Source organism: Malania oleifera, chromosome 1, assembly GCF_029873635.1.
Source record: "Malania oleifera isolate guangnan ecotype guangnan chromosome 1, ASM2987363v1, whole genome shotgun sequence".
NCBI lineage: Eukaryota > Viridiplantae > Streptophyta > Magnoliopsida > Santalales > Ximeniaceae > Malania > Malania oleifera.
The window spans coordinates 56,451,520-56,477,213 of NC_080417.1; the positions used below are offsets into that span (position 1 = coordinate 56,451,520).

General features: G+C 34.9%; 1 pseudogene; it reads right to left on the reverse strand.

Annotated features, from left to right (window-relative positions):
* Positions 1-13,713: 13,713 nt before the first annotated feature.
* LOC131161085 (beta-amyrin 16-alpha-hydroxylase CYP87D16-like) lies at positions 13,714-17,497 on the reverse strand (annotated as a pseudogene).
* Positions 17,498-25,694: the final 8,197 nt, after the last annotated feature.

Genomic DNA, 25,694 nt, shown 5'->3' on the forward strand with positions numbered 1-25,694 from the left:
AAGGAGTATGAGACGAATTATCTGATACATGATTTGGAATTGGTAGCAGTTGTTTATACGTGTAAAATTCAAAGGCACTACCTATACGGTGGAAGGTGCGAGATCTTTATGAACCACAAAGGCCTTAAGTACTTCTTCACACCTTAATTACTTCTTCACATAGAAGGAATTGAATATGAGATAGAGGACATGGCTGGAACAGAAAAAGGATTATGACTGTACCATTAGTTACCGCCAAGGGAAAGCTAATGTGGTAGCTGATGCATTGAGTCAGAAGTCAGTAAGTGCGTCAATATCAACAGTGGTAACTCAACACCAGATCAAGATGGATTTAGAAAGATTTGGTGTGGAATTAGTGGAGGGAAATCATCAAGCGTTCATAGCTAATCTTGTAATTCAACCAACTTTACTGGAAAAGGTTAAGACTGCTCAGATAAAAGATACAAAGCTGGTGAAGATTATTGATAAAGTGTAGGGTGGACTAAGGGTAGATTTTAATATTTCAGATGATGGGGTTTTGAAGTTTCGCACCAAACTATGTATACCCGATGATGCTAAAATAAAAAGAACCATTCTGGAAGAGGCACATCACTCTCTTTATATAGTGCATCCATGAAGCACCAAAATGTATCGGGATGTGCAGGAATCTTTTTGGTGGAATAATATGAAGAGAGAAATTTCTTGATGCATGGAGCGGTGCCTTACATTCCATCAGATGAAGACTGAGCATCAAAGACTAGCAGGGCCATTGCAACCACTCCACATTCCTGAGTGGAAGTGGGGGCAAATTTTTATGAATTTTGTAATGGGATTGCCACCAGCACTGTATAGGCAAAATGCCATTTGGGTAGTAGTAGACCATTTGACAAAAACTACCCATTTTCTTCCAATCAAGGTTAACTACTCCATGAATAGATTGGCAAAGTTATATATTCATAAGATAGTTAGACTTCATGGCGTGCCAGTGTCCATCATATCAGATCGAAACCCACGATTCACATCCCTGTTCTGGAAGAGTTTACAAAAAGCCTTGGTATCTTAGCTGACTTTTAGTACAACGTTTCACCCCCATACTGATGGACAATTAGTGTAGAGACCCATAAAAAAATTATGATAATAATAATAAAAAGGAAAAATCAGTTTGGTGTAGGACCAAATCGTCGTCAATTTGGTGAGCTTAGGAAAAATTGTCAAGGATTTTGAATCACCGAGACTAGTTACAGTAAAAATGTGGTAAAAATGGTTTGGTTAAAGACCAAAGCCTAAAACAATCAATGATTTTGTCTAGGACAACAGCCTATAAATAGGACTTTAGTTCATTTTTTTTTAGAAAATTTCTCTCCCTCCCTCTCTAGGGTTCGGTCTCTCTATCTCTCTCTCTCTCCATTTCTAGGTTAGATTGAAAAACAAACACCACTTCAGGATTGTAGCTTCAATTCTCTGCATTTTAATCGGAGCGAATTTGTCGTTTGGGCATCCTAGGCATCACTCTAGGGATAAGGTAAGGAGAATTGATTACGTTAGTTATTTTTATAAATTTAACCAATTAAAAAGGAGTATGTGTGACGACCTGCTTAATTTCCACATTTTTTTTCATAATATAATACAATATCACAAAGCTCAGCAGATCATAATCCACCTGGACTCGTGGGTACCAGGGATACATCAGAAACACATCATGGAAGCCTATATAGCAGGAAACATAAATCATAAATACCTCATTATACCATACATCACAATACTAGAGTTACTACAACCACTGTATATATATATATGTACACAGTAAACAACCCAAAAATATCTTAGGGCCACCCCACAAAATACATCCGACCCTATGAAAACACTTACCCTTCTGGAAGGGCAGATCAATCGTACTAAATTAGTGGGGCTTTACTCGCTCTCCTATCAGGGGCTCCTGAAATGTTTATAAAACTCAGGATGAGACACCTCTCAGTAAGGAAAATAAACTAACACTAGTGTGTGGCAACATAAGCATTTCTTTGACATACATATAATCATAAACATAACCAGTAAAACTGTACATATATCATTTTTGGCAAAGGCATGTATAATCAAAACATGGCAGAACATAATGATTTACATAGCATATTTTATCTCATATAAATAGTACTACCAAAACAAACATCCCTGGAAGGTTAGTTGGTTGTTGTCATGTATTACCCCCACATGACTGGGTTGTGTGGCCCTAAGGCAGGACTTGACAATGGTTAGCCGACCACTGTCAAGTCAAAAGTACAATCTGTAAATATGATGGGTTTGCTAGACTTGGTCTGTACACCAGGACGCTTACACACTTCTTAAAAACCACATCGATCATCCAATCTCACACCACTCCATATAGCAACGTTAACACAAATATCATGATCATGATGACCATGGACACATAGCAATGGTATTGTGCAAGTGCTAGCCTAGACCAAGCCAACCAGGTTCTGATATCTTATAACATATACGGAAACTGTGATACATGGATATTTCATATCATTAATTATCGAATCAATCATATAATTTTGCATATATACGTATATCATGAAAATCATTGGCTCGTACACTGGTATTTCACATTTTTCCATAACTCGGCCAGTACGTTGGCAAAATACATCCATAGCTCGGCCCGTATGTTGGCAAATCATATACATAGCTCAACCCAAACGCTGGAAAATCAGATACATAGCACAGCCCGTACGCTGGAAAAACATATACATAGCACAGCCCGTATGCTGGTAAATCAAATACATAGCATAGCCCGTACACTGGAAAATCAAATACATAGCACAGCCCGTATGCTAGAAAATCATATATATAGCATGGCCCGTACACCAGCAAAACATATAAAAATATCGGCCCGTACGCCGGTTTTCCATTATAAAAATCCGTATCATTAACACAATCCCAGAAAACTGTTTTCCATTATAATTTCTACTCATGCCATACTAAATAGGTTTTTCGTATATTTAACATACCATCATTTTCAACAGTATTTTTCAAATATAAAGAATATATAAATATATTTATTTTCCTAAAGTCAAATGTATTACAATATACATACTTTTCATAAAATACTAGCTTAGTTTATCCCCTTACTTGATTCTTGAAAAAGTCCTTAAGAAAATTTGTCCTGCACCTGTAGGGTTCCCCGTTCAATACCTTGAAAACAACATTTCCCAGAACTAAAATTTAATATTTCTACATGTACAATACTTCCTACAACTGTCAAATAACCAAATACTGAGTAGAAAGCCTTACCCTGGATTTGGGATAGTTTCTAACTTAGTCCCACCGACGATCCGCTCTGGCGGACATGCAGAGAACTTTCCCAGGAGCATCGTGGTGACTTTAGATTGTCAAACCAGCAAAAATCCGGCCTAGAATCTTAGCGAGAAGGAGGAGAAACCAAAGGGTAAGAGAGAGAGAGAGAGAAGTTTTGCATAGGAAAATGAACTGAAAAATCACATTTAACCCTACTTATACTGCTTGTCGACGAGCCATGTCACCTCGTCGATGAGTCCTATAGAAAGTTCATCAACGAGCTTAAACCCTCATCGACGAATTTTAGGTTTCCACAAATCCTCTCTCGGTATCTTCTCATCGATGAATCCTATCCTCGTTGACGAGCTCCTCTTATACTTTCGTCAACGAGTCCCCTGTTTTCGTCAACAAGGAGCTGAAAAATTCCTCAGGATTATCCTATCCAAAATGCAAGGTCATCGACTGCCTCCTTCTGTTCCTGTTTCCATTTTCCTTTCTTTTTATTATTTAAATACCACTATTCTTTGGGTCATTACAATATGTGATTACATGAACATTTTATATAATTTTTCTGAATATTCAGGCATATGGATATGGTGATTTGGATTATCATATATGTATTTGGGAAAACCTAAAGTGCTAAGGGTAATCATCTCACTTTTTTTATTAAACATGTAGTTTGAGTTATATAAAATTATGGAGATGATCATACCTTTGTTTTCAGCGAAATATATTTTTCCTAGGCAGTTAATTACATTATAAATTATCACTCAAATTGTGTGGCATGAGGAATAATTATGATATGATAGTTTTATACTAAGATACGATATGACAATTATAATATGACGGTTTTATACCTATTATGATATGACAGTTTTAATCTAAGAAACGATATAACAGTTATGATATGACGATTTTATACCGATTATGAGATGACAATTTTATACTCGGATATGAAATGACAGTTATGACAGGATTTATACGAACTTGTGAATATGGCATGTTTTATACTGAATTGTGAAACGATATTATAACTAGTACGACATGGTATAAGAACCCTAATGGACCAATTATGTTTAGAGCACGGTACCGTAGCTAGTATGATATGTCAGTGCAACCACACTATTTTAAGAGTGTTGGTGGATGGATAGTCAATTAGACTGGAGAAGAGTAGAGTACCCCTAGGAGTTCAGAATAGCCTAGGTAGGCCAATCGTACTTACAGAAGATTATGTTTGACTTAACTTGGTGGTAGGCCAACCATGCTAAGTCCAGTCTTCCGATCACACAACCCGATCATGTGGGGTTATTACATGATGATATATGATTGTCCATTTAGGGAAATTCTTTTATGTATATATGATGATTTACGAACACAAAGAAATTTATTATGATAAAGCATGTCTTTGAAAAGAAAGTATGTATTTTCAAATGTATAGGTGTGAGTACAGTTTTACATGATTTCTCAGTTAAAGTTAATTATTTAATGGATAAGTTTTTACTACACTAAAGCATTTATTGACACACACTGATGATAATCTATTTCATCTTATTGAGAAGTGTCTCACTCTAATAATTTCAACATTTCAGGGAATACAAGGAACCAAGCCTAGATAGCTCTAGGGTGGGACTAGATAGTGTTGTCTAAAGCAAGTGCATGCAAGACATTGGCATGTATATATGTGTATATAGATATGTTTTTTTTATTTTGGATGTATTATGGATGCTTGGAGATATATGGGTAATTATGAGAAGGTTTAGTACTCTGGTATTGTTTTTGTTGTATGAAGTATTTTCGCTGCATGTTTTAAATGAATTATGGACAGGTGTACCCGGTACCCCACTTCGAGTTCGGGTCGTTATGGTTATGGTATCAGAGATTATGTGTATTATTGTTATTATGATATGAGAAATTTTTGGGGCTTCATAGTTGTGGCATCAGAGATTATCATAGGGATTTACGTATGGAAAAGTAGCACTCTGGGCCCTACCAGGATCGAGGGGCTACAGAGAGGACAATTCAGATAATGGAGGATATGTTATGGGCTTATGTGTTGGATTTTTGAGGTAGTTGGATTAAGTATTTGCCACTAGTTTAATTTGCCTACAATAATAGCTACCAGATCAGTATTGAATGGCTCCGTATGAAGCGTTATATGGTCGGAGGTGTCGATCTCCACTATATTGGGATGAAGTTAGTGAAAGGAAAATTTTGGGGCCGAAGATTATATGACAGACTTATGAGAAAATCAGACTCATCCAAAAAAGAATTAAAACTGCTCAAAGTCAACAAAATAGTTAGGTTGATACCCGCTGACGAGAGCTAGACTTTGGTGTAGGGGATAATGTATTTTTGAGAAATGCACCAATGAAGGGAGTTATGAGATTTGGGAACAAGGGTAAGCTAAGCCCTAGATGTATTCGTCCATTCGAGATATTGAAAAGAATTGGTCCAGTTGCCTACAGGATAGCGTCACCCCCGACATTATCTAAAATCAATGATGTGTTTCATGTGTCCATGTTGAAAAAGTATGTCCCAGATCCGTAACATGTGATAAGTTTTGAGTCACTGGAGCTTAGAGATACCTTATCATATGTAGAAGTGCCAGCTCAATTTGGGACAGGACCACTATGTGGGTGGTTGTCGGTTCTTCTGTAGTGTGGGGTTACCATTTCAAGGAATTCGAGAGTTGGGTTGAATATTGGTTAGCAAATTTCTAGGACGAAATTTATATAAGGAGGAGTGGATGTAGAGACTAGGTTAATAATAATAATAATAATAATAATAATAATAATAATAATAATAATAATAATAATAATAATAAAAAGGGGGAATTTGGTTTGGTGCAGATCGAACCATTTATGGTTTGGTGGAACTCAGGAAAATCGTTGATGGTTTTGAATTACCAAGGGCCATTAAATAAAAATGCAGTAAAAATGGTTTGGTTAAAGACCAAACCGTCGATGGTTTTGTCTAGGGAAATAGCCTATAAATCGAACTTAAGCTTATTTCTTTTGGAAAATTTTTTTTTTCTCTCTCTCCTCTCTAGGCTGCGATTTTTTCTCTCTCTCTCTCTTTCTCTCTATCTCTTCAATTTCTCTCCAATCCTTAGCCAAATTGAAGAACAAACACCTTTTATGGGTCCTAGCTCCGATCCTTAAACTTTTAACCGGAGTTGATTCGTTGTTTGGGCATCGTAGGCACCACTCTAGGGATAAGGTAAGGGGAATAAATTATGTCAATTATTTTTGGAGTTAACTAATTAAATGAAGCATGAGATTACAGGAATGTTATATATGATTTTCTGAATAATTGGGCATATGAAAATGATGATTTTGGGTTTATTATATATATATATATATGTGTGTGTGTGTGTGTGTGTGTGTGTGTGTGTGTGTGTGTGTGTGTGTGTGTGTGGGAAAACTAAAGTAAGGGTAATCATCTCCTTTTTCCTATAAAACCTATATTATGAGTTAAATAAAATTATGGAGATGATCATACCCCTATTTCAGCAAAGTATATTTTTCTTGAATAGCTTATTATATTATAAATTATCACTCAAATCGTGTGGCATGAGGATGATTATTATTGCATAACTAAACCTGTTGGTTTTTATGGTATGGTATAGTAAAAGTTATGGTTTTCTACTGACCTCAAAAAATGTTAAGAATAATGTGATTTCTGAAAAGACGGTTTTATACAGATATGTGAAATGATAATTATGAAATGACAGTTTGATATCAGGTTGAGAAAATGATATCATGTTATTGTTTTTATTATGTAAATTGCATTATATGTTATAAGAACCCTAATGGACCAAATATGTCGAGAGCACGGTACCGTAGCTAGTAAGTTATGTCAGTGCAACCACACTATTTTGAGAGTGTTTGTAATTGGATAATCGATTTGGCATAAGAAGAGCAGGATACCCTCCCGGGTCCAGACCAAGTTGAGGTAGGCAAATCGTACTTAAGAGCATGTTATGTTGACCTAGCAGTGGTTGGCCGGCCAAATTGCTAGGTTAATTTTTTGGACTGCACAACCCGATCATGTGGGGTTAATACATGATGTTATATGATTTTCCAGTCAGGGATTTTCTTTTATGCATATATATGTAAAATTATGTAAACTAAGAAGTTTATTGAGCCAAATCATGTTTTGAGAAGAAAGTATATATTTTCAAATTATATAGGTGTCAGTACAGTTTTAAATGCTTTATCATTTCAAGTTAATTAATGGATGAATTTTGTTATACTAAAAATCATTTGCCACACACTAATAATAATCTTTTCCATCTTACTGAGAAGTGTCTCACCCCATTTTAACATTTTAGGAAATACAGGGAGCCGAGCTTAACGAGCTTTGGGGTGGGGCTTAGATACTCTAGCTTAGAGCAAGTGCTTGTATGACACTGATATGTACATAGAGATGTTTTTGTATACCATTGGTTGTAATATTGTTTTTGGGAGATACCTATGTAAATGAGAATGTTTAGAACTCTGGTATGGTATTTGAGGTTTGATGTATTTCTGCTGCATGTTTTAAATTGAGTTATGGACAAGTGTACCCAGTACCACACTTCAGGTTCGGGTCGTTATAATGATGGTATTAGAGATATATGTAGGAATAATAGAATTTTGGGCCCCATCGGGTTCGGGGCATTACATCCACCTAGAACTGTATTACCCTACAATATATAGAGATTCCTTGCTATCCTCTATTTCTTCATCACCATCAATACGTCATCACTCACCATCATCGTCTCGTCTTTGGACTTGCAACTATACCTATTACAATCCAAAGCACCCAATGATATAACGTTCTTTTGTAGATCAGGTATATGCCTTACCCCACACAACGTCCTTACCACACCGTCATGCATCTTGATCCTAATATCCCCTATTATGATAACTTTGCAAACTGAACCGTTTCTCATCAGAATGGAACTAGGACTCACCAATCTTTATGTGGTGAACGAGGCTTTGTTTGGCATTCTGTGAAAATAACATTCTCTGTCTAGGGTCCAAGAACCCATTGGGCGTTCTAAACCTAAAGAAACAGTAAGCATCTCACCATTTGTGCTCCCTAAGTCCCCTTCTTCAACTACATTCATGGATTTTGACAAACTCCTTTGAGCTTTTGCCTTCCCCTTCTCCCACTCTGAACATTTCGATTTTATGTGCCATAATTTCCCGTGCTTAAAACAACGAACATCCTTCTTCCTCATGGACCAAGTTTTATTACCACTCGGTTCACTCACGGACTTACCTCTCCCACGAACCTAATTACCCTTTACCACGAGCCGTTTGACTCACTTTAAAAATGAGCAGCTCGAAAGTTATCTCAAGTATAGGAGTTTAGTTGTGTAATAATTAGTTTGAGAGCCAAATCGTCTCCTCAAGGAATGCAATTTAATTTCAAACTTTTTTTATTTCCAAAATGAGAAAAGAAAGGTAACTGAACATAGTTTAGATTCAGTTTTCGGGATTTTTGATATTTTTGCAATGAACTTACAACAACGTAAATCCTAACTGGAAATTTAACATGCATAAAAATAAGTAAATAAATCTCAGATTCAATGCCAGAATAATGAAAGAAACAAACTCTGCAATCATTCTATTAAATAAAAATACTAACTTTAAACATAAACCCAAACAGGAATAAATTCTAACTAAATAAAAACTTTAACTTTAATAATAAAAACACCCAAAGAAAATATCTAAATCCCTACAAAAACTTTAAATAAGGAAAAGGCAACTAAAATTAACAATAATAATGCTCAAACAAGAATTTAAATGCAAGAGAGAGATTAAAACAATGATATTAAAAAAAAAAGAATCAAACAAAACTAAATTTAATATGATAATCCAACAGAAATTAAAACACCCAATACTTTAAATGAAACACAACTGAAATTAATAATAATTTAAATAAGTGTTTATGTGCAAGAGAGAGAGAAAGAAGAGAGGAGAGAGAGAGAGAGAGAGAGAGAGAGAGAGAGAGAGAGAGAGAGAGAGAGAGAGAGAGAGAGAGAGAAGAGTAGTGTAGTCGTATGTAATGGAGAAAAAGCTGAGGAGGCCGAATGTGGAGCTATAGTGCAGCACTACGGCTTCCAAGAACCCCTTTCTACCTTGTTTTGTGTGGCAAACCCCCTCTATTGACAACTCTCCAAGTAAAAACCCTATCAAAAGCCCTAGCTACCCCTTAAAACCCTACATGCTACCTTCATTAAAGCTTCATTTTTTTTTTATTTCCCCACAAACCCTCCAGCCAGTTTCCTTTACTACCCTTAGCGCATACACTACTAGCGCACACACACAGCAAGGCCTTTTTGTTCTTTGCATGGCCGGGCAACATCAAGACCCGACCTCCTTTTTTTTCTTTCCTGTTCAGCATGTACACGGCCAAAGCCCACTTACTTCTTTTTCTTTTCTTATTTTCAATGCACTCATGCACGGCAGCCAGCCCACTCAGGCACACGCCAAGCCTGTTCGACCTAACAAACCTTTCTTTGCATACTACCCATTTGCTCTTTTTTTTATTTAATTCCCCCAAGGCTGCTTCATCCATTCCAATGCAAGCCTCCAAGCTCTCTTCATAGTATGGGCCTGCATCAACACAAGCCTTCTTGTGTATGAAGCCCATGGCTGCTTCCATGCACCCGACCCTCCTTGGATTCGCATGCAACCTATGGCCAACTTGCCCTCTTCATGCACATGGCCTCAAGTCCTCTGCATGGCTCCTTATGAATGGCCCATCTTCAACCATGACCTTACATGCATGCAACCCAAGACCCACTCAAATCTCACGTTGTCAAGTCACTCCCATACATAAAGCCCATGATTCTTCACTCGTTGCTCGGCTTCTTGTTGTACACGTGGCATTTCATCGTCGCACGCATGGCTCACGTACACAGTTTCTCTCACACATGACCCACGTACATCTTTAATATCCAAAAATTGTCATGCAATAATAGGACACGAATGGCCATAAATTTATGACAAAAATAGGCTCTTTATCTCGAGATTATCAAATGAGCTCAACATTAAAATATTAGACATAATTAGGCATTTAATTAAAATTATAATCATCAATGTATGAATTTAAATGCCTAATTACGCAACTTTGATGTGTAATCACCGTTTACCAAGTGAACCCTTATCGTTGACCTTATTCCTTTGATGGAACCCCAACAATGCACTTGTGATGTACTCCAAGACTAGGGTTTCTTTCCCCCGAGTTAGCATAATAACCAAATTATCGTACGTAGGTGATGTAGGTAGGGGATTCAGCAACATCAATGCTTTGTCCTCCTCTTCAAACTTCACATCAACTCACCCTAGATCGCTAATGATCTTATTAAATGTGTTGACGTGTTGACTCAAATCCAAACCCTCCGCCATCTTAAGCCAATAAAGCTTTTTCTTAAGATACAACTTGTTTGAAATTGACTTGGACACGTATCAGCGCTCCAGTTTCAGCCAAACCGCCGCCAGCGAGTCCTCATCCATGACGTGACACAACACATAATTGTCTAGATATAACCTAATCATGGAAACCACCATTGCTTCAAGCTCCTTCCAACTTGCGTCGTTCATGTCGTCCAGCTTCTTTCTGTATAGCGCCTTCACCATCCCTTGCTACACTAGCAAGTCCTTCACCCTTCATTGCCAAAGCCCGAAATTACTAGTTCCATTGAACTTATTCACATCGAACTTAATTGAAGAGACCCCAGATATTGTAGAACCAATAATACCACTTGTTGATGTTCATTCACCAGATACGTGTAGTGAAAGGACATAATCAAACACGAAACAATCAACAACCGCTAATGCAATCACTTCATGATGAGATATACTAAAGAAGCAATCAAACAATAATAAGAAAAATAAAATATAAAACTAGAATGCATAAGATTTACATGGTTCGACAATAGCCTACATCCATGGGAGAAGCAATTGGGTTTTCACTATGATAAATGAAACTTACATGCTTAATCCCTTATAGGGTTACATAATGATGATTATATAACAATCTAATGCATACAGAAGACCTATAGTTGATCTAAAACCCTTTTGTAACAATCCCTAGAGCAAATCCCTTCAATAAGCCCAATCTACATGTCCTCAATTTGAATTTATGTGATTTGTGCTGATGGAAACCGTCAACAGTTTGACTAAACCATTGACGGTTTGGAATAGGATAAAACACCTTGTAGCTACTGCCTAAAACTGTTGATGGTTAGGCCCTAAACCATCAATGGTTTGCCCTCCATGGTTGCACCTTACTTCTCCCGCTTTGTCCTTTGCGTCACGTAACTTTCTCCGATACATGTAATTTGCTCTGAATATAAGCCACATCCCCAACATATTCTCTTGCATATAGAAATGTTGGAGAAGTATGCCAGAGCGAATCATTTGTACATGCAAATGTCAAGCTCACGAATTTACTTTCTAGGAAATCTTTTCATTTTACCTAAAAAAAGTTTAATTTTAAGAACATGTTATCATACCTTTTATTTTCTATTTTGTAGTTATATAAAAGATAATTTATGTTTAACTAAATGTTTTGGAGTAGTTTTGCACCATATGAATGTCAGAAATCCACTTCGAACATAATTTTATCCTTGTTTTAACTATTATGAATACAAATTGGGAGGATATTTCTATCAATGAACTATGTGAAAATTGTGGCATATACAATTAACTTAATTTTAACAACAATTCTTAACATATTACAGGTTTGCAACAACTACAAATGCCAATTAATAAAACACTTTTGCAGCATATACTTGATGTTCAAATAGTATATGCTATTGTGTTTTTTACTTTTGCTAGTGGTTCAATAAGCAAACCAACTTTTTGTAAATCCATGGTGGCCGTTTTTCAACATATAGCGACAATTTATTGACTTTTGTTTGTGTTTTATTGAGAATCTAATTAGACTACCTTAGTCTAAACCAATGATTATATATATATATATATATATATATATATATATATGTTTACTAGAAAATTAACAATTTAAACCCATGGTTTTGATATCTTTAGGAGCCTATAATCATGGTTTTTTCTCTTTTTGCAACACTTTTCTTAAGAGTTTTTAATTATCATGATTAGGGATACACCAATAGCTTTTTCGAAATCACTAGTATAAAGGACTTGCTAAAGAGGCTTATAAATCCGCTAAGAAAATGTTTAGGTAGCAACACTATACCAATAATTTGTTATATTTGTCAGTTGTTACTAAGATCGATGATAGGACATAATAGTGGTTTTTTAAGCTTATATAGTAGTGGTTTAAACCAATAGGAAAGGAATTTTTTCTTCGAGTGAAGTTGGTGAAGACATCCTTGACTTTTTGCTCCAACTTAGTTGAAATCTTATTACATAGTTCCAATACTAGTAGCCAGCATCTAGCTTGGACATGGCATTGGGGGCTATTGACCACCAAACATCTATAAAAATCAATTTTCAAGTTTCATATGAAAAATCCTCTTAATTATTAGCAACACACTTCCCTCAATCAATTTCATCCATGAAGACATCAATTCCACCCATCCAAAAGCAACGAGAAGGTTTTCCTGGATGGATAATTAGGTGGCATGGCATGTATTGGCATCCCTATAATATTTGTATCATTTTCAATAATTTTTATTTCTGCCAGTTGTTACTATGATCGATGGTAGAACATACTATTGGTTTTTTTAAGCCTATATATTAGTGGTTTAAACCACTAGGAAAGAAAATATTTCTTCTACAAGGTTGGTGAAAACATCCCTAACTTTTTGCTCCAACTTAGTTGAAAGATTATTACATAGTTCCAACATTGCTAGCCTACCTCTAGCTTGGGCATGGAGTTAGGGGATATTGACCACCAAGCATATGTAAACATCAATTGTAGAGTTTCATATGACAAGTCCGCTTAATCACTCATAGTTGTTGATGGGAACATAATGAGAAGTTAATCATAATTATTAGTAATGGATGACCATAATGAATTAGCATAACAACAAATTAAATATACACAAATGTAATTCAACTAAATTCTTTTAGCTTGAGGTCTGATTATATCATATTGAAATTTATATACTTTCTATAATTATGTGAGTATTAACAAGTTGGAAGACTTGGACATCAAAAAAGGCCTCACGGGTCACCCAAGCCTCCCAAGCTAGTGCAGATTACGACATGGTGGCTAATTGCCTAATTGCTAGTAATCGAAGGATTGAGGTCTAAATGAGGTCAAATTTTTGTAGAATCACATATTTAAAAAGTACTTGGTAATTTATAGCATCCCAATAGTTACTCTAGTAGTGTAAACAACTGTACTACATAAAAACATTCATAGATAATCACTTGCTATTTCTAATATTTGAGTATTGCCAGATGCCATCTGTAGAGATTTGTCCATAATTGCATTGTGGCTAATATGTTGCAGTGTTCATTTGAGCTTTTCAAAAAGCTTAATAAAATAGCCATTTCCAAACCCTAAGACCGTGACCGAGCCACTTCTCCTCCTTTGACTTCATTCCACCTACATATCATTAGTAATTCCAAAATCCAAAGGTTAGTTCGCTCTTGCACACGTGCATCTGCAACCACTCGAGCGAACACAATATATTGAAGAATCAAATCAGTAACCTGTAATTGGTGACCAAGACATGTAGGAACACTGCCATTAATGCTCTACTGAACTCAGCTCCAGTGCATGCCCTTGATCCCCCACCAAATGGAATGAAATTTTTCGCTGTCAAGATTGCTCCCACATCCTATATATATATATATATATATATATATATATATATATATATTTTTATATTTAATATAAACAAAAATTGTAATTAAAATATCTAATTATAAAGGGTGAGAGAGAGAGAGAGAGAGAGAGAAAGAGAGAGAGAGAGAGAGAGAGAGAGAGAGAGAGATACCTTCCATCGCCAAGGATTGAATGTTAGTGGGTCTTCATAAGTGTCTAGGTTCAACTGAATGGCTGATGGAACTGCCATAATTGTCCACCCTTCCGGAATTGTATATCCTATTTTTAATTTTAAAATTAGTAGTAACTATTATTTTTAGTAATTAATAAATATTGAAACTTTAACAATTCATTATTGTATGTACATATAGTACTATTGCATTCTCCTACTACTAGTTGCATCCTACCTAGATGCCTATCTATGCCTAAATAAATATTTGCAGTACAATTACAACAATATTAGTTTTATATTTCTAGAGTTACATGTTGACTGATTTGAGTTTAAATACTAGGCATTAGGTTAGAGGGTGAGATAGTTTTCTCACCATACTACTATCTCTTGTTGTGTAGTTCACAAATAATTAGTCTTAAATAGATTTTACAAATATATATATATATATATATATATATATATATGTATATATGTATGTATGTATACATACACACAACACAACATAGCACAACACAAATATACTTACCATTTACATGGATATCTTTAATTACTTTCCTTAAAATCCCAGGAGCAACACTAGCCATTCTTAACACCTCGTTAATCACCTAGAAACAATTAATCCAGTTTAATCATGAACCCATTAAAAACTTGTCTCAAATTGTACGTTAATTAATAAGTAACTATAAAAATTAAAGGAACATTAATTAATTTATCTCTAAGTGTGTGTGTGTGTGTGTGTGAACATTAGGACTCACTTGGTGCGTAAAGGTCATTGATTTATACTCCTTCCATGTCAACCTTGTTTCCTTGCTACTTCCTCTCTTCTCAAGAATTTCCTCATTTTCCTTTTGTTATACATGTACATATGTACAAAGAAACATATAAATATATCATTGATAATACAAAGATCCAGGGTTGGGATTGATATGTCAATGCAAAAGTTCCAGTAATTCTAAATGGTATGAGGATGAGATTGATCTAAGTAGAGATCTAAGGGCATGGTACGTACGCACGTACCTCTAGCTGTTGCACCACAAAAGGGTGGTCCATGAGTAAGATGATGGCTAGAGTCAAGGTGGAAGAGATGGTCTCAAAGCTAGCAAGAAGCAAGCCAAACATCACCACGGTTACGAAGTCGTGCGTTAAGAATGCCTCTTTCTTCATGTCATCAAGCACTTGGTCCAACAAATCACCTCTTCGTTTTTCCGGCGATGCCTTTCTTTCCTTTATCATCTTTGTTATCATCTTCATTGCTTTCTTCTGGTTCTGATACATATACATATACATACATACATACATACATACATACATACATACCTACATACATACATACCTACATACATATATATATAATTTTCATCATCAAGCATGAGCACGAAAGGAAAACTAATTGGTTAATTGAAGTGTAAAAAGTGTAGTCTAGTGCACAAAGCTCCCATGCATGAGGAACATGTTAGGAATATACGAAAAAATTTCCGAAACCTGTGAGAAACAAATAAAGAAAGAATAACGCCAAAGAAAAATTCAATCACACACACAAGACAATATTTACGTGGTTTGGCAATTTTGCCTACGTCCACGGAGTTGCAGGGATTTCAATATTATCAGGAAGAAAGCACAGAGAGTGTGGCGATACAATTCACTCGCTCTCGCTCTCTCTCGCGGATACAACCACTCAAACCCTAATCACCCGAAAGCACCCTTTTTATATGTTGCGCCTAGGGTTCCGTTCCGAATGGGCTCCAAAAATTTTCCCTGGGGGCGTTGCCCCCGGACCTTCGCTCCATGGACTAAGCCTTAGGATAGAAATCTCTAATTAAACAGAGGTCAGGTCGTCATCCAAATTAAAACACAACTAGGCTCCACAAAAGCCCAACAGAACATTGGGAAGGGTTGGACCACAATAAGGTCTATAATATGCAGTTTTACCTTATATTTTTACAAGAAGTTGTTTCCACGATTCTTAGGTCTCATGGCAACAACTCTATAGTTGCAACTTGATTTCGTTAACTTGTGATTTTGTGTGTGTGTGTGTGTGTGTGTATGTATGTATGTGTGTGTGTGCGTGTGTGTAAGAAGTTTACTATATAGATAGATATGCATAAACATAGACAAACCTAAAGGCATCTATGGAAGGCTGTGCCAGGGATGTTAAGAGGGAAGGACTCAACCTTGTAAGAAGTTTGTGAAATTCACACCAAGGTTTTCCTTATGCTCTTTTGGTTCATACCCAAACATCTGTTTTACAGTAGCATCAAATATCATCTACAAAAGTTCAAATATCATCACAATGGAAGCTAAAAGTGCATGGTATGTATGTTGAAAAATGAAACATTACATATACATGCATACCTATATACATAGGTATGTACGTACATGTATAGATATGTTGGTAGATATGTACCACAAAAAAGGCATGTTTAATTTCAAATGGTTGGGGATCAGCTAGCCAGGTATGGAGGTTTTTAATGGAGATGCCTTGGAGTTGGGAGAGGAGGGTGTGTTTGAGGACATCATGACCGAATTGAGAGAGGACCAAGCTCCTAAGGTACCTATGGATGTGGCCGTGGGAATTGGTGGATCCTTCTTTCTTGGAACCCTTCTCGTGCCCAAGAAGCTTTGCAAAGGAGTCCAAGTACCATAACTCCATCGACCTCCCCTCTTGTTGTAGTATAAAATGATTGAACTCTGCATCCGATGATACCACCATTGCTCTCCCTACCAAGCTTGTTTTGAATATACGCCCATATCTACCATTTCCAAAAAATATACACACACATGTATATAAAAATTAATTAATTTTCCAAGACAAATATATTGAAAAAAAAAAACAAACAGCTGAATATGTTTGTGTATATGTTCATGCACGTTAAAACACATGGAAACATTTCCATAAAACCCAAGTGTAACCAAGTTTGTTGACTTCCTTTCTTGTGGACTTCTATGACGTTATGGAAAGTAAATTCATCTCATTTGTAACTTACTCAATGACCAAGTTGCCTAGAAAAATTATTCAATTTCACCTTATAAAAATAATGATATTAATAATAACAAGATCAATAAGTGTGTAGGGGAGTGATAAACTATTAATAATTACTTGTGGATTCTGGATTTGACGAAGTGGGGAATATCAATGGAGTTGCTGGGTGTGATGAAGTGAAAGCTCTCTCCACTGAGGGGAAGGCCCATGGAGCCTGGGGAGAGCCTCCCATTGCACCTGGGGTTTTTCCACTTGTAGGTCCAGTGGGTTATGACTATGACAATCAAGCCCAAAAGATATAAGCCTAAAGGCAACATCATTTTGGCAGCAAGATCCCACAATGCCCTTAACGAGCAAGCTAAAAATGAAGAAGAAGAAGAAGAAGAAGAAGAAGAAAAAGTGTTCATGCATGCAAGGATTGGCTCACCATCGTGAAGCAGCGCAACGACTTTTATACAACATTCATTCATATCTAAATGTCAAATTAAGTAGAGGTGGTAGCTAGGGCGACGTGTATTAATGTTGTTCCATAAATATTTCTGGTAGGAAGTGATTAATTAATTAATTTATGCTGATATTAGGTTTGCAGGTCAATGCTTTTATCTATAATTAGTAAATTCATTGTAAAATTATCCTTCTAAGTAATTTCAATGGATGTCATTGTTCAAAATGGGCAGCTTGTTTGTTACGTGTGAAGTTTGAAAAGGATTTGTATCTAGTCAATATATATTTGTTGGTGTGGCCAGTGGGAAACCCATATCCACCATTAGAGTCCTCATCGGCACCATCATTATTATTATTATTATTATTATTATTATTATTATTATTATTATTATTATTATTGTTATCTTAATGAGAGTTTGGACCTCCCAACCTTGCTTGTTAATGCGTAGGTTCTCTTTAGCACGTATTAGAAAATTGAAGTTTTTAATCCTGCAAGTCAACTAGCGTAACAAGCAATCACGTTTCAAAATTAAGATCGGGCTATGGTCTTGTTGGATCAGAGTTTGAGAAAATAGAAGGAAAGGAAGATGATAAAAAAAATTAAATTAAATTAAATTATACATAATTTTCTATTTATGTCAAATATTTTTAAACATGTTGTTTCTCTATAGTTTCATTCTAAAATAATGTATTTATTTCATTTAACTATAAATTGTTACAAAATGAACGAACCTAACATCGGGGGAGGGAAGGAGAGAGAAATAGACAATGAAGGATAGAATTCAAGTGTTCAAGAAGATTATATTGACAGGTGAGCATACTACTGTGCAGGATCCACCATTGTGGTAGTCATAGTAGATCTTCACACATTTCTCTTAACTTTCTTGATAATTTAATATTTTAATAATCAATTCATTTATGCAATTTTTTTTCTTTTTATTTAATTTTACAAATGATGTACATGTTTTTTCTTTAATATATGTCTGCAAGTTAAATTTGCATGTATTGAGAGATTTTGTGATTCACTTTATTTTTCACATTATTTGTTAATTTATGCTTAATGCATGCTGCTCAACTGCTTTATTTGTATTATGTAATTAATGCATGGCACCCTGAGCCATTCACATTTAACAGCCACATCATAGAAGGTCATAGCATACATTGTTTTATGAAAACAGACAAGATCGGCTGTGCTACCTATATCATTTGCAGGTTTGATAATTTTGTCATGGATATCAGGTTTAGATGCCATGTGTCTCCATGATGACTTGGTTGCACTTATGCCATTTTCGTATCTATCTTCAAAATTTTTGAGTTCATTAAGTAGTGTAAAATATTCTATGCAAGTTGCATTGTAAAAATTAAGCAGATGAAATCTCTCTCTCTCTCTAGTGAGGGGTTTGGATTGGATTTTTTATCAGCAATAAACATAACAAAACTGTGAGTTTTTTTCCTGTTTTATCCTTTTTTTTAATATATTAAATAATACCTTTTTCGGAAAAATATTTCCCAAAATAATCCTGACATAAGCTTGCTACTTGGAGTAGCAAGATTTGCCACGTGTCATGGTCATAAAAAAATATTATTTAATATATTTTTTTAAAAAATGATAAATCGGGCGAAGTGGATATTTTCGAGATAGGGGAATCGTATGCGTACGAATATAGACACGTGTAAAGGCTTGAGGACAGGTGTCACATGCACCGAGATAAAAGTTGTTGGCATGTTTTCAATTTCCTCAATTATTCGGAATCCACATGGGGGGCCCACCTCGGAAGACCCCCGCTGGCTCTCCGAACCACACGTTAGTAGAATTGACACGCGGGCCTATGCCTACGCGTGGCGTGTCCCACGCACTTGCCGACTCGAAAAACCCAAGCTTAAAGCTTAAGGGGAGGTGACTTTATGGGAACCGTGAGCTGCCATAGGGGCAGCTCAAAACTTCATTAGGTATAATATTATATATAGAAAATTTATAGGTGGTTTTAGGTTTTATCCTTAATACTATTTACTCAATAAGCATTATTTAAATTTATGAGAATTTAGATAAAATTTAATATAATTTTAAATTTAATTTTGTCAAAATTCATACAAATACAAACCAAATCTCATCTATGACTAAAAATATTTACTATTTTGACTTTTATGAATACCATTTAGTTTAATTTGCTCTCATAAAACTTATTCACAAAGGGAATCAAAAAGAAAAATGTATTAAAAAAACATATTATTTAATAAATTTTAATTGTACCTGAAATTAATATATATATATATATATATATATATTGACACAACAAAAAAAATTACTTTAATATTTATTCAATATAAGATTTTTTATCAATATCAATATCAATTAAGAAAAAAACTTATTATTAACACTGCAATGCTACAAGCAGTAATTTTAATATTTATTCAATATCATATTTTTTTGTGATAAACTGCTTCTTCACTGTACAAAAATGAATATAAAAAATAAAAATGATACCATAATTTAAATTCTAATTATTGAGATTAATTAGGCGGTTTGGCATCTCTTGAGATGTTCCAAAAGACCCATACATATTAAAATTATGAGTAATAAAAAATAAAAAAAATTAGGGACTATTGCTTGATTTCTCTCTAGTCAATATATATTTATTGGCGTGGCCAGTGGGAAACCCATATCCATCATTAGAGTCCTCATCGTCACCATCATTATTATTATTATGATGATGATGTTAATGAGAGTCTGGACCTCCCAACTTTGCTTGCTAATGCGTAGGTTCTCTTTAGCATGTATTAGAAAATTGAAGTTTTTAATCCTGCAAGTCAACTAGCGTAACAAGGAATCACGTCTCAAAATTAAGATCGGGCTATGGTTTTGTTGGATCAAGAGTTTGAGAAAATAGAAGAAAAGGAAGATGATAAAAAAATTAAATTAAATTAAATTATACATAATTTTCTATTTATGTCAAATATTTTTAAACATGTTGTTTCTCTTTAGTTTCATTCTGAAATAATGTATTTATTTCATTTAACTATAAATTGTTACAAAATGAACCTAACATTGGGGGAGGGAAGGAGAGAGAAATAGACAATGAAGATTATATTGACAGGCGAGCATACTACTATGCAGGATCTACCATTGTGGTAGTCATAACAGATCTTCCCACATACATTTCTCTTAACTTTCTTGATAATTTAATATTTTAATAATCAATTCATTTATGCAATTTCTTTTTCTTTTTATTTAATTTTACAAATGATGTGCATGTTTTTTCTTTAAATTTAAATTTGCATGTATTGAGAGATTTTGTGATTTACTTTCTTTTTCACATTATTTGTTAATTTAGATGCCATGCGTCTCCACGATGACTTGGTTGCACTGACGCCATTTTTGTATCTATCTTCAAAATTTTTGAGTTCATTAAGCAGTTTAAAATATTCTATGCAAGTTGCACTGTAAAAATTAAGTAGATGAAATCTCTCTCTCTCTCTCTCTCTCTCTCTAGTGAGGGGTTTGGACTGGATTTTTTATCAGCAATAAACATAACAAAACTGCGAGTTTTTTTTCCCATTTCATCCTCTCTTTTTATTAATATATTAAATAATACATTTTCTGGGAAAATATTTCGCGGAATAACTCTGACGTAATTTCGCTACTTGATTATTATTTCTCTCATATACATCGTGATTATTATTTTTATTTCTTAACAAGTGATACTTGCATGCAACACCTTGAAGCAACTTATTGAACATTTTTATTCATACCAAAAGCTCATATTCTTTTTAGTTATTGATCTAATTAATTAAACCTAGTTTAATTATATAAGTAGTTTATAATCATTTAATTGTTATAAAAATGTAGAAAAAAAAATAATCAAGTAACGAAATTTGTTTAAATCTCGCTACTCCAAGTAGCGAGATTACGTCAGGGTTATTCTAGGAAATATTTTCCCAAAAAAGGTATTATTTAATATATATATATATATTTTTTTTTTTTTAAAAAAGGACAAAATCTGAAAAAACTCACAAAACTGCACTAAAAACGTTCGATGGCTCTCTGATGCCTCTAAGTTTGTGATAACATCTTAGAAACGCTGAATACAAAGAGAGTCAAAATGATTATGTACATCTCCCCTAAATCTTGTTTTTCTTTTTGTTCGGATGTCAAGTACATCTTTGATAAATATCCTTGATTATAATTGTCGAATGTATTTGATCTAGTGTTTATTATTAGAATGATTTTTCTAATGAATGTTAAATTTTTATGTATTATATGTGTGTGATATTCATGATCACACAAGGTATGTGTCTATATATAAATAATTAATTAAGAATTAAGTTCAGATTCATTAATAGATAATAGTATATCATACCACATTTATTAATATGCAAGACACAATCGCCAAAGTCATGTTTCCTTGATGGCTAGTAAATAATCTTCCAAGATACGTTGGAATAATGGAGGTACATTGACCAAAGTCATAAATCATGTAATCAATGCATCATTTTGTTGTTTTTTTGTCCCACATTGGTAGAATTATTCCACAACAGTATAAAAGGTTGTTTTAAATTTTTTATATTATTTGTCCCACATTGGAGAAATTTGTTTTTTAGACTTGAGGTTGAAGTTATATAAAGAGCTCAACTCTTCATTTGTAAAACACACCTCAAAGTTGTACTTTGTTTAGAAGTAGTGGATTGATCATCGGCGCCCGTGGACGTAGGTAATTCTATACCGAACCTCGTAAATTTCTTGTCTTATTCTTTTTATTGCTTTATTATTAGTTTCTGCATTGCTTTAATTTTCTTATATATTTAATAGCAATAGTTGTAGTATTGGTGTTTGGCACAAGTGAGGTGCCCGACACAACAATTGGTATCAGAGTTAGGTTGAATAGTGTTGATACGAAGGTGTTCTTCTGTTAGGATCCTTAATTCCACGTTTGATGCCTAAGAAAGACCTTGTCTAAGCGAGTGCTCAGAGACCATTGCAGTTCAGTCGCTCCCTAGAGGTCGGCCTGGTCAAAGTGGAATTTCATAGGATAAAACAGAGTAAACACAGTTGGTACGTACTATTCATCCTAGGCCTGTTGCTTTGTTGGTTGTTATTGAATATATAGAAGATGGCAGAAACTAATACAGCAGCAGTAGAAACTTTGTCAACACGAACTCCAACCCCTTTGGCTTCGACATCATCATCGAAGACGATAGCTAATGCTCGGTTTGAGGTGGAGAAATTTGATGGTACCAATAATTTTGATATGTGGCAATGTGAGGTGATGGACATCCTGTATCAACAAGAACTAGATAATGCTTTGAATGATAAACTGGTAGATATGGGTGATAGAGATTGGTAAAAAGATCAATTGTCAGGCATGTGGTACGATTCGTCTTTGTCTCACCAAAAATCAGAAATATTGTGTTATGAGGGAGACATCTGCAAAGAAATTGTGGAAGACATTGGAAGATACATTTATGACCAAGAGTCTGGAAAATCGGCTCTATTTGAAAAAGAAATTGTTTCGCTTCCAGTATCAATCAGGTATTTCGATTAATGACCACATAAATGCTTTCAATAAAATTTTGGCCGATTTGTTAAATTTGGATGAAAAGGTGAAAGATGGGATAAAGCCATATTATTATTGAATTCTCTCCCTGATGAGTATGAATATTTGACCACCACTATATTGTATGGGAAAGATAAAGTTACTTATGATGCTATTTATACTGCATTGATTAGTACTGAATGCAGAAAGAAGGATCAGAGGGTTCACAAGGAAACAGTAGAAGCACTAACAATAAGGGGACGTTCTCAGAGTCGTATGCTTGGAAGGAAGAGTAAATCTTTTGGGAGAAGTAAATCTTGTGGGAGACCTGCTAAAGATGAATGTGCCTTTTGTCGTGAGAGAGGGCATTGGAAGAAAGACTGCCCTAAATTACAGCAAAAAATAAAGGCAAAGCACATTTAAATGCCAATATAGCCAATGATGATGGAAGTGAGTCAGATTTTTCTCTTGTTGGAACATCTTCGTCACATTATTTTGGTGAGTGGATTTTGGATTCTGGTTGTTCCTATCACATGTGTCCCAATAGGGAATAGTTTTCTAATTTTGAAGAATTAGATGGTGGGGTTGTTTTTATGGGAAATGATAATACTTGTAAAACAACTGGAATAGGATCAATACAGTTGAAATGTTAAGATGGAACTATTAAGACCTTAACTGATGTTAGGTATGTTCCAAGCCTAAAGAAGAATCTAATTTCATTGGGTGCCTTAGAGTCTAAAGGGTTCGCTATCACTTTAAAAGATGGAACCTTAAAGATTAAATTAGGTGCGCTGGTGGTGATGAAAGGAATAAGGAAAAATAACTTGTATTATTTACAAGGTAGTACAGTTATTGGCTTAGCAGCTGTTGTTTTTGTGAAAGATGCAGGTTCAGATACAACCAAGTTATGGCATATGCGGTTAGCACATGCAAGAGAAAAGTCTTTGCAACAATTAGCTAAACGAGGTTTCTTAAAAGGTGCAAAGGTGTGCAAACTTGAATTTTGTGGGCATTGCATTCTGGGAAAACAAACTCTAGACACCCCATTTTTCCCCAGGCCCAATATTATTATTATTATTATTATATTACTATTATTATTTTCATTTTTATTTTCATTATTATTACCTCTGTTATTTTTAAATATTATTATTATTATTATTATTTATTTATTTTTGTTATTACTATTATTATTATTTTGTTATCATTATTATTTTTAATATTTTTATTATCATTATTATTTTATTATTATTATTATTACTATTTTCATTATTATTATTATCATTATTATTTATTTTCAAATATTATTGTTATTATTATTCTACCACTATTATTATTATTATTATTATAATTATAATAATTATTATTATATTTAATTTATTATTATTATTGCACCATTATTTTTATTATCTATGATTATTATTTATTATTTTTATTATTATTATTATTATTATTATTATTATTGTATATATTGTTACCATAAAAGTATGAAGAGAATAAAAATGAGAAAGGAAAAGAAAAGAGGATTTTTTAGGGTTGAAAATTTATAAAAAGGCGGGGGGGGGGGGGGGGGGGGGGCGCTGCACACAAAGAAAAGGAGCCGGGGCACTGCACGCAGCCAAGCACAGGGGAAACACACAGCCTCACTCTCTCAATTCTCTCCATCTCCTTCAACTCCATCTCACCACCATTCCCACAGACCAGAATAGGCAAGCCTCCACCACTCCTCTGCTCTCGGCAACAGCACCAGCCGAGAGCCACCAACCGGCCTCGCCTGCAACTCCAGCCACGAGATTCTCCAGCCATCGTCCTCAGCCGTCACCCGCATAAACTATTGCTTCAGTTCAACCTCCGTTCACACAGCAGCAGCAGCGCCGCCGTTGCTCCTCGCAGATCCAGTCCAGCCCCTGCAACTCTCCACGACGACACCACCTGGGCCCCGAGCACTTCTCCAGTTGCTGGTCCTGCTGGAAGCCGAGAGAAGCTACCCAGCACCAGCAGCCGTCGCCGTTCCTCCATCGCCGCCACAGGCTCTCTGCCCCGCCGCCTTTCGCCGTCGCCGAGCCTAGCTCCGATTACCTTTCCTTGTTGTCGTCACCGCTCCCAGCCTCAACTCTCCGGCGGTACCCCCTGCTGTAAGTCCCTCTGCTGTTTCTGCTGCCCACTGTAATACACACACACCCACTCTCACTAAGCACGCACAATACACACGTGCACGTGTGTTTTATTTTTATTTTTTTTATTTATTATCTTTTTTTTTTCATTCATTTATTTATTTAATTTTCTGTTTCTTTTCTTATTTGGATTCGTTTTAATATTTAAAGCTTAGGGCTTCATTGTATAGGTATGTATATTAATATATTATTTGTCGTGATATGTAGTTAATATTCGCATGTAGTCTTTTTATTGTATATAAGTTAAATTTTAATATTGTGTTTACGATTTCATTTTACAGCTATGATATTTGTTTAGATTTTTTTGTGATAATTATTTTAAAATCTAATCGGTTTGTTTTCATTATTGTAGGATTTTGTTTTATTGC